This window comes from Loxodonta africana, chromosome 3, assembly GCF_030014295.1.
Source record: "Loxodonta africana isolate mLoxAfr1 chromosome 3, mLoxAfr1.hap2, whole genome shotgun sequence".
Classification (NCBI taxonomy): Eukaryota; Metazoa; Chordata; class Mammalia; order Proboscidea; family Elephantidae; genus Loxodonta; species Loxodonta africana.
In genome coordinates, this window is record NC_087344.1 from 68,078,088 (window position 1) to 68,091,510 (window position 13,423).

Consider the following 13,423-nt stretch of genomic DNA (forward strand, 5'->3'; position numbering starts at 1 on the left):
CAGGGGAAGGTGACAGGCAGAAGGCTCAGGGGAGCTTGGTTTAATGCTGCTCTTGAAATTCTTAATACTTTTTGAACCAGGAACCCTGAATTTTCATTTTGTACTGGGTCCTGCCAATTAGGTAGCTGGTCCTGGTGACAGGAAATGTGAATGGATAGGGAAGCAGAAACCAAGACACATAGGGGTTTTAGGGCAAGTGAAGGACTTCGTTTTTTTTTTTTTTTTTAAGTGTAATGGGAAGCCTTTGAAGGATCTTAAGCAGGAGAGAGATACGATGTGATCGTAGTGGTACATGGGAAAGATGCTGAGAGATAGAGAGGACTGGTTTAGAATCTATTTTAAATCTAGTCTAAGAATAAATTGCAGGTCACTTTTATAAAAAAAAATTTTTTTTTACACAAAAGGTAACAATAATTTTAGTTATGAAATGTCAGCTAAGCACTGCTGTTGTTAGTTGCCATCAAGTCAGCTTTGATTTAGGGTGACCCCATGTACAACAGAATGAATGTTGTCCGATCCTGCACCTTTACAATCGTTGATGTGCTCAAGTCCACCGTTGCAGCCACTATGCATTCTGAGTGCCTTCCAACCTAGGGAGCTCATCTTCCAGCACTATATCAGACAGCATTCTGTTGTGATCCATGAGGTTTACATTGGCTAATTTTTGGAAGTAGATTGCTAGAACTTTCTTCCTAGATAGACCCCCTTAGTCTGAAAACTCTGCTGAAACCAATCCACCACTGGTGTTCCTGCTGGTAGCTTCTAGCATCACAGCAATGTGCAAGCCATCACAGTACAGCAGACTAATAGATGGGTGGTAGAATTGCCACTGTGATGTCTATCAAAGAAAAATATTTTATTTAGCTCTTGCAAAATCAGATACTCAGGGTCAGCATCATTTACATCTTTCTGTCAGGGTAGCGCTCCTTGCCACCCTGTTCCCAGTGGTGGACAGCTCAAGTCCCAGGGACTTTTGATCTTCATGACATAGGAAGAGTCATCAGAAGTAGGAGCTCCATGCTTATCCAGGCTCAGCCTTTTGTATCTTTCAACCTGGGAAGTCATGTTATCAGTTTGTATCTTTCAACCTGGGAAGTCATGTTATCAGTATCTTAACCTTACCATACATGGAAGTAATTCTGTATTTCCTGCATCCTGGATCCAAGTTTCTGGTATCGTATTTTACGGCTATGACGCATGTGCCCTGTGCTGGATGACTTAGTAACATTTCAGACTGCTAAAGTAAAGGGGGCTTTTTAGGGTGATCTGAATATGGGATACCCATGGCAACTGGCTGTAGGAGATATCTAGGAATCTTATGACCCCTAGATCTGATCCACCTCTTGGTCAGTTGTGGGGCTTGTTATGGCCACCCAGAACAACAAAACCCTTAGTACTAGATGCCCTAATCCTCAGGCTATCAGTCAGGGTTCTGTTGCAGGAAGTGGAAACCACCCTGGCTACTTTAAATAGAAAGAGATTCATACAATGAATTAGTTGATGAAAAATTACAGTCAGGCACTTGGCTGCTAACTGAAAGGTTGGCAGTTCAATTCCACCCACAGGTGGCCTAGAAGAAAGGCCTGACAATCTACTTCCCAAAACTCAGCCATTGAAAACCTTATGTAGCTCAGTTCTAACCTGACACAAGTCGGGTTGCCATGAGTCAGAATCAACTTGACAGCAACTGGTTTCTTTCCTTCTGCTTCCCTGTCTCTCTCAGCATCACTGCAGCAATGATTTTTCACCCTGATTACAGTTTGTTCCAGTAGCAACAGTTGATTTCAGTTTGTGCTTTTCTAATATTCAGAGAATCAATTTCATTGTGCTCCCTCACAGACACCAATCACTTTCTGTCCTTAGAGGTCTGGGTCCCAACTACCATTGCCAGATTTAGCAAAGAAAAACGCAGGAAACCCAGTTCAATTAGAATTTCAGGTAACTTTTTTAAGTATGAGTATGTCTCAAATACTGCATGGCTTATACTAAAAAAATATTCAATTTTTTTAGTCTGAAATTCAAAATTTAACGGTGTTCCTGTATTTTATCTGGAAATCCATCTTCTAAATTGAAATAATTCCACCCTCTTCCCTGTGGTCCCCAGCTGTAGGAGTGGTAATTGCTTCTTGCAGTTATTCCCTTTGTGACACTTTAGTTCCCCTTTTTTGCTGTTACCGTTCTCTAACACCTTGTCTTAGTCATCTAGTGCTGCTATAACAGAAATACCACAAGTGGATGGCTTTAACAAAGAGATATTTATTCTCTCACAGTCTAGTAGGCTAGAAGTCCAAATTCAGGGCATTGGTTCTAGGGGAAGGCTTTCTCTGTCTGCCAGCTCTGGAGGAGACATTATCAGTCTTCCCCTGGACTAGGGACTTCTTACCACAGGAACTCCAGGTCCAAAGGACGTTCCCTGCTCCTGGTGCTGATTTCTTGGTGGTATGAGGTCCCCTGTCTCTCTACTTGCTTCTCTTTTTTATATCTCAAAAGAGATTGGCTCAAGACACAATCCAATCTTACAGATTGAGTCCTGCCTCATTAAGATAAAACTGCTGTTACTCCCATTTCATCAACATCGTAGAGATAGGATTTACAACACATAGGAGAATCATGTCAGATGACAAAATGGTGGACAATCACACAATACTGCGAATCATGGCCTAGCCAAACTGATACACATATTTTTGGAGAACACAATTTCAATCCATGACACACCTGGTTAACAACTATTTATATTAAATTCTCAGAATAATGGATGTAGTTTCTGTCTCCTGATTGAATCTTGACTGATGCACCAGCACAGCCCACTTCCTGTTGGTATGGATTCTGGGACCCAAGAATGGCCTTAAAAATTGAATCGTTATTAGGTGCCGTCGAGTTGGTTCTGACTCACAGTGACCCTATGCACAACAGAATGAAATACTGCCTGATCCTCTGCCATTCCCACAATCGCTGCTATGCTTGAGCCTGCTGTTGTAGGCACTTTGTCAGTCCATTTCATTGAGGGTCTTCCTCTTTTCCGCTGACCCTCTACTTTACCAAGCATGCTGTCTTTCTCCAGGGACTGATCCCTCTTGACATGTCCAAAGTATGTGAGACGTAGTCTCGCCAACCTTACTTCCAAGGAGCATTCTGGTTGTACTTCTTCCAACATAGCTTTGTTCATTCTTTTGGCAGTCCATTCAACATCCTTCACCAACACTCAATTCAAAGGCATCAGTTCTTCTCAAAAAAAAAAGGTCTTCCTTATTCATTGTCTGGCTTTCGAATGCATATGAGGCAATTGAAAACACCATGGCTTGGGTCAGGCACACCTTAGTCTTCAAGGTGGCATCTTGGCACCTTGTTTGGCAATATACACAAACCAAAAAAATTGCTGCCGTAGAGTCAATTCTGACTCATAGCGACCCTCTAGTACAGAATAGAACTGTCTCATAGGATTTCCAAGGCTATAAGTATTTATGGAAGCAGACTGCCACATCTATCTCATGGGGAGCTGCTGGTGGGTTCGAACTGCCAGCCTTTTGGTTAGCAGCCAAGTGCTTAACTGCTGCACCACCAGGGCTCCTTTTGCCAATAATAATAATAATAAAATGAAAACCCAAATTCATTGTCATCCAGTCAATTCCTAAGCATAGCAACCCTATAGGAAAGAGTAGAACTTGCCCCAGAGGATTTCTAAGGAGCAGCTCTGGTAGATCCAAACTACTGACTTTTTGTTTAGCTAAGTTCTTAATCACTGTGCCACCAAGGCCCCTTTTGGCAATATAGACACCTGAAGAACTTAGTAGACTTCTACTCTCTTTGCTTTCAGTAAGTTTGCTTCTCTGTATGAACAGTTACAGATAAAAATCTCCCCTAGATAATGTTTTTAAGTCTGAGAATTGTTGGCTTTTTACTGCTGACCCCCATCCCTTAACTTAATGGCCACTTCCTTGAAAAACAATAGGTGAGCTCCCTCCTGAGGACTGGCAGAGAAGTTGGAAAGTGCTTCAGAAGTGTTGGAGCCAGCCTCATCTCCTTCTGTGGTGCAGTAAATTCCTTTAAGTGGCGTCTTGTCTTGGAAAAACAGCTTGGGAGATTTTTCCCTTAACTGCTGAAGAGTGGTTACCTTTGCCCTAGTTCTCTGGAGTAGCAACTTGGGGGATCTCCCACTTGCTTTCTACTCCAGAGGGCTGTTAATTTTTGCTCAGGGAAGGAAGCAATCTGTCAGCAAAAAATGTACTTTTTCTACTTTTGTACAAGGCCCAAATAGATTGACATCTCAAGGGTAATTGAGGATTGGCTGAACTCTGATCTGGCAAGGGAGGCCACGCCTTGTAACTGATGAGGATCCTGGTATATAAATGGCTGGTTGATAAGCACTGGGAGGGGATCATGTCCCTTGGGACATGGAGATCCCCCCCCCCCCAGCCCCCCATTCCAGGCCTGCTTAAAAGAAGAAAAAAAAAAGCTGCAACTCAGAGGCTGCCAGCTGGGCTGATTAACTGAAAAAGTTTCAGCTAAGAGGGCTGCTGGCTAAGACCTGCCCTGGGCTGGCCGAGAAAAACAGTCACTTGGGAGCAGGGCAGTTGTGACGCTGCTACACTGGCTATGAACCCTTAAGGTTCAAAGATTTTCTCAGGGTGGTAGTTCGGGTGGGTCATTTCACCCTCCATGGAATCCAGAAATCTGGATTCCACGAGAATTAAAAACTTCCTCGAGAACCTGGAAGGCATTATGCTGAGTGAAATTAGTTGGTTGCAAAAGGACAAATATCGTATAAGGCCACTATTATAAGAACTTGAGAAATAGTTTAAACGGAGAAGAAAACATTCTTTTGTGGTTACGAGAGGCGGGAGGGAGGGAGGGTGGGAGAGGGGCATTCACTAATTAAATAGTAGATAAGAATTACTTCAGGTGAAGGGAAAGACAGCACACAATACAGGGGAGGTCAGCACAATTGGACTAAACCAAAAGCAAAGAAGTTTCCTGAATAAATTGAATGCTTTGAAGGCCAGTGTAGCAGGGGTAGGGGTCTGGGGCCCATGGTTTCAGGGGACATCTAAGTCAATTGGCATAATAAAATCTATTAAGAAAACATTCTGCATCCTGCTTTGAAGAGTGGTGTCTGGGGTCTTAAATGCTAGCAAGCAGCCATCTAAGATGCATCAATTGGTCTCAAAGGAGATCAAAGGAGAATGAAGAACACCAAGGACACAAGGTAACTATGAGCCCAAGAGACAGAAGGGGCCACATGAACCAGAGACTACATCATCCTGATACCAGAAGAACTAGATGGTGCCTGGCTACAACCGATGACTGCCCTGACAGGGAACACTGCAGAGAACCCCTGAGGGAGCAGGAGAGCAGTGGGATGCAGATCCCAAATTCTCGTAAGACCAGACTTAACGGTCTGACTGAGACTGGAAGGACCCCGGTGGTCATTGCCCCCAGACCTTCTGTTGGCCCAGGACAGGAACCATTCCTGAAGCCAACCCTTCAGACATGGATTGGACTGGACAATGGGTTGGAGAGGGATGCTGGTGAGGAGTGGGCTTCTTGGATCAGGTGGACACTTGAGACTATGTTGGCATCTCCTGCCCGGAGGGGAGATGAGAGGGTGGAGGGGGTTAGAAGCTGGCGAAATGGACACGAAAAGAGAGTGTGGAGGGAGAGAGCGGGCTGTCTCATTACGGGGAGAGTAATTGGGAGTGCGTAGCAAGGTGTATATGGGTTTTTGTGTGAGAGACTGACTTGATTTGTAAACTTTCACTTAAAGCACAATAAAAATTATAAAATAAAATAAAAAAGTAAAACAAACAAACAAAAAAACCTCATTTCTTGAATGTCACCAGCTCAGAGAGGCCATCCCCGACCCACAGTCTAATGTAGTCACCGGATCACTCTCTTGCACTACCCTGTTTTAATTCTCTGCGTGCCCTTCAACTATTCTCTTTTCTTGTTGTTTATTTAGAGGCCGTGTCCCTCACCTCCACCCCCGATTAGAACTAAAGCTGCAATCGAGTTTGTTTTGTTATAGCTTCCCAGAACGCGCCTGCACTGTTACTTTAAAAAAAAAAAAAAAAACAACCCAGACCCATCCCAGTGGAGTTGATTCTGACTCATAGCAACCCTATAGAACAGACTAGAGCTGCCCCACAAGGTTTCCCAGGAGCGCCTGGTGGATTACAACTGCCCACCTTTTGGTTAGCAGCTGTAGCTCTTAACCACTACACCACCAGTGTTTCCTGCAATGTTACTTGTTGTTGTTGCCGTTAGGTGCTGTTGAGTTGGTTCCAAATCATAGCGACCCTATGCACAACAGAACGAAACACTGCCCGGTCCTAAGCCATCCTTATAATTGTTGCTGTGGTTGAGCTCGTTGTTGCAGCCACTGTGTCAATCCACCTCTCTGAGGGTCTTCCTCTTTTCTTCTGACCTTGTACTTTGCCAAGCATGATGTCCTTCTCCAGGGGCCGATCCCTCCCGACAACATGTCCAAAGTATGTAAGACACAGTCTCACCATCCTTGCTTCTAAGGAGCATTCTGGTTGTACTTCTTCCAAGACATTTGTTTGTTCTTTTGGCAGTCTGTGGTATATTCAATATTCTTTGCCAACACCACTATTCAAAGGCGTCAGTTCTCCTTCGGTCTTCCTTATTCATTGTCCAGCTTTCACATGCATATGATGCGTTTGAAAATACCATGGCTTCGGTGAGGCACGCCTTAGTCTTCAAGGTGACATCCCTGCTGTTCAACACTTTAAGGACGTCTTTTGCAGCAGATTTACCCAATGCAATGTGTCATTTGATTTCTTGACTGCTGCTTCCATGGCTGTTGATTGTGGATCCAAGTGAAATGAAATCCTTGACAACTTCAGTGTTTTCTCCGTTTATCATGATATTGCTCATTGGTCCAGCTGTGAGGATTTTTGTTTTCTTTATGTTGAGGTGAAGCCGTACTGAAGGCTGTGGTCTTTGATCTTCATCAGTAAGTGCTTCAAGTCCTTTCCACTTGCAGTAAGCAAGGTTGTGTCATCTGCATAATGCAGATTGTTAATGAGTCTTCCTCCAATCCTGTTGCCCTGTTCTTCTTCATATAGCCCAGCTTCTCAGATTATTTGCTCATCATACAGATTGAATAGGTATGGCGAAAGGATACAACCCTGATGCACACCTTTCCTGACTTTAAACCAATCAGTATCCCCTTGTTCTGTCTGAACAACTGCTTCTTGATCTATGTAAAGGTTCCTCATGACCACAATTAAGTGTTCTGGAATTTCCATTCTTTGCAATATTATCCATAATTTGTTATGATCCACACAGTCAAATGCCTTGCATAGTCAATAAAACACAGGTAAACATCCTTCTGGTATTCTCTGCTTTCAGCCAGGATCCATCTGACATCAGCAATGATATCCCCGGTTCCACATTCTCTTCTGAAACTGGCCTGAATTTCTGGCAGTTCCCTGTCAATATACTGCTGCAGCCATTTTTGAATGATCTTCAGCAAAGTTTTGCTTGTGTGTGATATTAATATTGTTCTATAATTTCCACATTTGGTTGGATCACCTTTCTTGGGAATAGGCATAAATATGGATCTTTTCTAGTCAGTTGGCCAGGAAGCTGTCTTCCATATTTCTTGGCATAGACGAGTGAGCACCTCCAGCGCTGCATCTGTTTGTTGAAACATCTCAGTTGATATTTCTGTCCATTCCTGGAGCCCTGTTTTTCATCAATGCCTCCAGGGCAGCTTGGAATTCTTCCTTCAGTATCATCGGTTCCTGATCATATGCTACCTCCTGAAATGGTTGAACAGTGACTAATTCTTTTTGGTATAATGACTCTGAGTATTCCTTCCATCTTCTTTTGATGCTTCCTGCGTCATTTAATATTTTCCCCATAGAATCCTTCACTATTGCAACTCGAGGCTTTAATTTTTTTCTTTAGTTCTTTCAGGTTGAGAAATGCTGAGTGTGTTCTTCCCTTTTGGTTTTCTATTTCCAGCTCTTTGCACATGTCATTATAATACTTTGTTTTCTCGAACCACCCTTTGAAATCTTCTCTTCAGTTCTTTTACTTCATTATTTCTTCCTTTTGCTTTAGCTGCTCAACGTTCATGAGCAAGTCTGAGAGTCACCTCTCACATCCACCTTGGTCTTTTCTTTCTTACCTGTCTATTCATTGACCTCTTGCTTTCTTCATGTACGATGTCCTTGATGTCATTCCACAACTTGTCTGGTCTTTGGTCACTAGTGTTCAACCGGTCAAATCTATTCTTGAGATGGTCTCTAAATTCAGGTCGGATATACTCAAGGTCATATTTTGGCTCTCATGGACTTGCTCTGGATTTCTTCAGTTTCAGCTTGAACTTGCATATGAGCAATTGATGGTCTGTTCCACAGTTGGCCCCTGGCCTTGCTCTGACTGATGATATGGAGCTTTGCCACTGTTACTTAGCACCACTTTTTCTTTTTCTTTTTTTTTTTTACTGTTTACCTTCCATATATATGAACCTGAAGGCCTTTCAGGGGAAGGCCTTTTTTTTTGTTAACCACTACTCAGTGAACGTGTGTTGCGAGTGTTCAATACAAACCTGTTGAGTACATTAAACCATTTCACTTGTTTTCAGATTTCTGCGGAGATCACCAGTTGGTAGACGTGTGATGGCTGACAAATCATAGATCCTTATTTTCAAGGCTGCATTAATATCCGTGACATGCTTTTCCCTCTCCCAACAAAAAGACTATGTATTTCTCAAGTCCCTCAAGTGGGACTCAAAAGACGGAACTGAAATTCAAGGTTTTACAAGCACTGGTCAGTGTGCCAAGGAGCCCTGGCGGCGCAGTGGTAAAGCGCTTGGCTGCTAACAGAAATCTCGCCGGTTCAATCCATCAGGCGCTCCTTGGGAGAAAGATGTGGCAGTGAAGGTTTAAAAAAAAAAAAAAAGGTTTACAGCCTTGGAAATCCTATGGGGGCAGTTCTACTCTGTCGTGTAGGGTCACTAGGAGTAGGAATTGACTTGAGGGCAACAGGTTGGCTTTGGTTTTGGTTGGTCTGTGCCCCTTTTTAGCATCTTGGTACTTGTAGTTTTGTCCACTGTATTATTGCCCATAGAACCAACGCCGAGACCACAACTCCCGTCACCCCGCGAGCACCGGTCAGAGCGCATCCTCCGGAGCTAGCGCCAGCGCCACTGACTAACCTGCTGACCGAGGTGCCCGCCCTCCTGTACCCAAAATCCTCTGTGATTGGTCAGCTGCCCCGCCTCTCACCGGAGGGGACAGCAGGTAAATGAAAGGGGGGCGTGTCGGTGCGCGTAGTGCTGTGGCGGCGCGGCTGGGGCCGGCTGGAAGGTGAGAGCCGTTATTCGGCATTGCCCCTCCGCTTTTCTTGGATTGGGGTGGGTTGAGGGCCCCCCTGGAGGCCGACCCGAGGGGCAGCGGGCAGGGATGCCCCTTCTCGGTCGGCCTTCTTCGGATCGCTGAACCCCTGGCTACCGTCGGGACCTCCACCGCGCCAACCCCCGCGTGATGACCGGCCCCCTCCTTCCCTCCCACCGTGGAAGGGGCGGGCGCGGCGACCGATGCCTCCCCCTTCACTGGCACTGGGCTGCCCCGGAGTCGTCCAGCCCGGTGGTCGGGGGCGCCGGCTTATTCCGACCGTGCCTGGGGCACGACGGCTCGGCCAGTGCCCACCGCAGCGATGGTCACTTTGTCCGCGGGAGGACGCGGGAGGGGCAAGGCCCCAGGGCCCCACCCCCGGGAACGGCGAGTCGCCCCCGTAGCTGGTTTCGGTGGCCCCCGCACGGTCTTCTGGCTCTCCTTGTCTTGCGAGCAATTTCCCGGGTAAACCCAAGATGCAGTTGGCCCTGAAATTTCTTTCTGTAGAAATGGAAACTCTTCTCCCGTGACGATTCCCCTCCACTCCGTGCGTTGGGGAAATTCCCCAGCGTTGGCACTGTGTCCCGGAGGCTTTGGGATACAGCTTCACGTAGTGGTAAAGGGTGCCAGCTCTGGAATCACACCGATCTCGGTTGCAGTCCTAGCTTGGGCGTTTTGTCTCGTATCTTTGAACCTCAGTTTTCTCAGAAAAAGAGGATGTAATGATAGTACCAGCTTCGCTGAGTTATTATAAGGTTAAAATTAATTGATGCCTGTGAAGTACTTTGTACAGTGCTTCATAAAGAGTGGTGCTCAGTAAATGCTAGTGATTGAGGAGCGGATTTTTATTCTCTGCTGGTGGGACTAGGGGAGTCTCGTCAGTCGCTGGGTGGAATTCAAGGCTGCTTTTGGCGCCTAAATGACGACCATCCCTCCATCTGGCTAGGATCTCTCAGGAGAATGTGGGAGTTTGTATTGCAGATGGTGGTGTTGGCATTTGCCCTGTCCTGGAGGACAGGGACCATGTTTGGTTCCTTTTTCTATTCCTGGCATCCTCCTTGTGTCACCATTGTTGTGGCCAGTAACTGTTGAATTGAATTGGAGAGGTTGGGATGGTCCTTGCCAAGGTGTTGATAATTGTGCTTCTGAGAGCCTTAGAGGATAAGAGCTTCTTTTCTGGGAGAGGTGGTGATCCTCAGGATGTCCCAGGGACGCAGAGCACAGAAGCCAATCGGGGTTGATATGAATAAATATTTTCACAGGATATGCCAGGTGTGGCACTGGCGAAAGGTTTGAAGAAAGTATGTGGATTGACTGTTTCACAAAGTCAGGGAGTATTTTCATGACCCAATAAATAGAGTCTAGGATATTTGCAGAGGAAGTGGGTTTTGGGTACTATTGCTGGAAAGGAGCATCTTCCGGAAAAGGTGTAAGTGCTGCCAGAGGAGGCCCTGTGGGCCAGACCATTCTAGAAGTTAAGAAGTACTGTTGTGTGTACTTGTATATTTTTCTCTCTGGTTTATCAGCTCCTGCCCCCTCTTCCCCCACCCCTTTTTTCTTAGTTAAAAAAAAAAGTAGTACCTGCTCATGGTAAAACATTCTAACAGTACAGAAAGGTTTAAAATGAAAAGCGAAGATCCCTCTATCTACCTCTTACTTCTAATCCCTCTCCCAAGTGTAAAACAAACAAAAAACCCATTGCCATGGAGTCAATTCTGACTTAAGACAACCCTGTGTGTTAAAGAGTAGAGCTTCTCCATAGGGTTTTCTTGGCTATAATCTTTATGGAAGCAGATCACCAGGGCTTTCTTTGGTGGAGTCGCTGGCTGGACTCGAACTACCAACCTTTAGGTTACTAGTCTAGAGCAAACTGTTCTCCCCAAGGATAACCACTCTTAACTCTTCTATAACCTTCCAGGAAAAAAAAATATGCACATAGCAGCAAAAGCACATGAACAGATGGGATCAGACTATGTGTTTTGTTTTACATCTTGCCTTTTTCTCTTAATATATCTTGATGGCCTTTTCATATCAACATACACAACTCTAGCTCATTAAAAACATGGTTGCATAGTATCCCACTGTGTGGTTATTCTGTAAGTGACTTCACTAATCCTTGATTGATGTCCATTCAGAGTGTTTCTACTTTTGTACTTGTGCAAAAACCTGGTGCAGTGGACATCTCTAAACTTATATTTTGATGTATTTTTGTGAATATACTGCACACAGTACATTTTCAGCAATGACATTTTGGGACAAAAGATGTGTGCATTTTAAGTTTGATTAGTATTGCCAAATTCTCCTCCAAAATGGTGTTCCAGATTACACTCCCGCTGACACTAAGTATTAATACATTGAAAAATGTTTACCAATCTTATGGGTTTCCTGTCAATTCTGTGGAAGAATAAAATGTAGTATTTAAACACAGCATTTTTCTGTATTGTATTTTTATCTTAATATTTTGATTGTCCTAGGCAGTAGCAGGAACTGCTGAGAAGACTTGGTTTGAACGGTGGGAAGAGGTTTGAATAACGGAAACCTCAACCCTGTGAAGATTTTCAGGATTGATTTCTTTGAGATAATAGAATTTTTCAGGTATCTGACAGTTCTCCTTTTGAAACCAAAATGTTAGTTTTTACTACTTTGGATGAGAAAATTCTCAAAATTATGACATAAGTAATTTGAGTTTAAAATGACTATAAAAATAAAAGAATCTTCTTGATGCCTCAGGCACATCCTTAGGAACACCAGCCATTGCACTGGGCTATAATTTAGTGATGCCTGTGGGCCATTTTGAGTATATAGGAGCTTTTAATGCCCTTAGCTAAATGGCCTCAGGCTGATATTTTGAAAAAAATTCTTAGGTCTACTTTTTATAACTTTTTGACTTTTTCCTAGCTGTCATTTCTCACTTTTAAGTTTGTTGGTTTCTTCGCTTATAGGGGCTCCTTCTTCTCTGCTTCTCTTCCTACTTGGTTCTCTAGTTTCTAAACTTATTGCATTGCTAGTTGTAAATGTGTAAAAAAAGGTGTAAATGATCATTTAATAAGGCTGAGCTGGCTCTTTATGAGTAAAATCTATGCAGTGGTGTGTAGGCCTTGGGCAATCCATTTTGCTAGTAGAGGAGCCTTTTCTTTTCTTCTGAGTTTTTCTGGTTGGGTGAGGTATGATTGTGCCCCCTTTGTGGAAAGGAAGAGTGGTTAAAGAGTCGTTAGTAGTAGCTGGCAGCTGTAACTAAACCTTTTTTGATGCCAGTAGAGGGAGATGATGAACTTGGTTGTAGGAACTTCTCTGGGCTCAAAGGGTCAGCAAATAAAAGTGGTGGCTGGTTTGTGTATAGTTTGTGTGATGGAAAAAGGCGGAGGGGAGACCTTAAGGAAGAAGGTCAGCCACTAGGAGGATTTTAACTTGATTTATACTTGTTATATTTAGCAATTAAGAAGGGAGTACTGTATTCCTTCTTACTTAGCAAACCTATTTGTCCAAAGTACTCTGCCAGGGGCTGTGGAGGATATCAGATTGAATGTGATGGGACTTGTGTCATCAAGGGACTTGTGGGCCACTGACAGAGAAGGGCCAGTACAGAAATAATACACAGGAGTGACCCACGGATAGTGGAGTCAACCAGTTAGGAGTCTGTCTGGTACAAGTGACAGAAAACCCAGCTCAGACCAGCTAAAGCAAAAAGGACCGTAATTGGCTTCTGGCACTGCTTGAGTTGGGGGTCAGGTGGCATCTCTGGGATCCATCTGTTGGACCTGACTCAGCTGGCTGGTAAGCTTTCTTAGTCTGGTTCCCCTGGTGGTGTGGCAGCAGTATCCCTCCTCACACCCCACATGTCCGCAGAGCAAAAAATGTGCTCTTTCAAAATCCCCAGAAAACATTTTATTGCTTCTCATTGGCTCTCACCCAGTCACATGGCCATCCCTGAGCTAATCACTATGGTCAGAGGGTGGGATACAGTCTACATTACATTTTATACATCTAGAGCCTGGGGATGGAGCCAGCTTTATGCAAAGCGTATTGGCTGGGAATGGGGGATGAGTGGTTCCATCAAA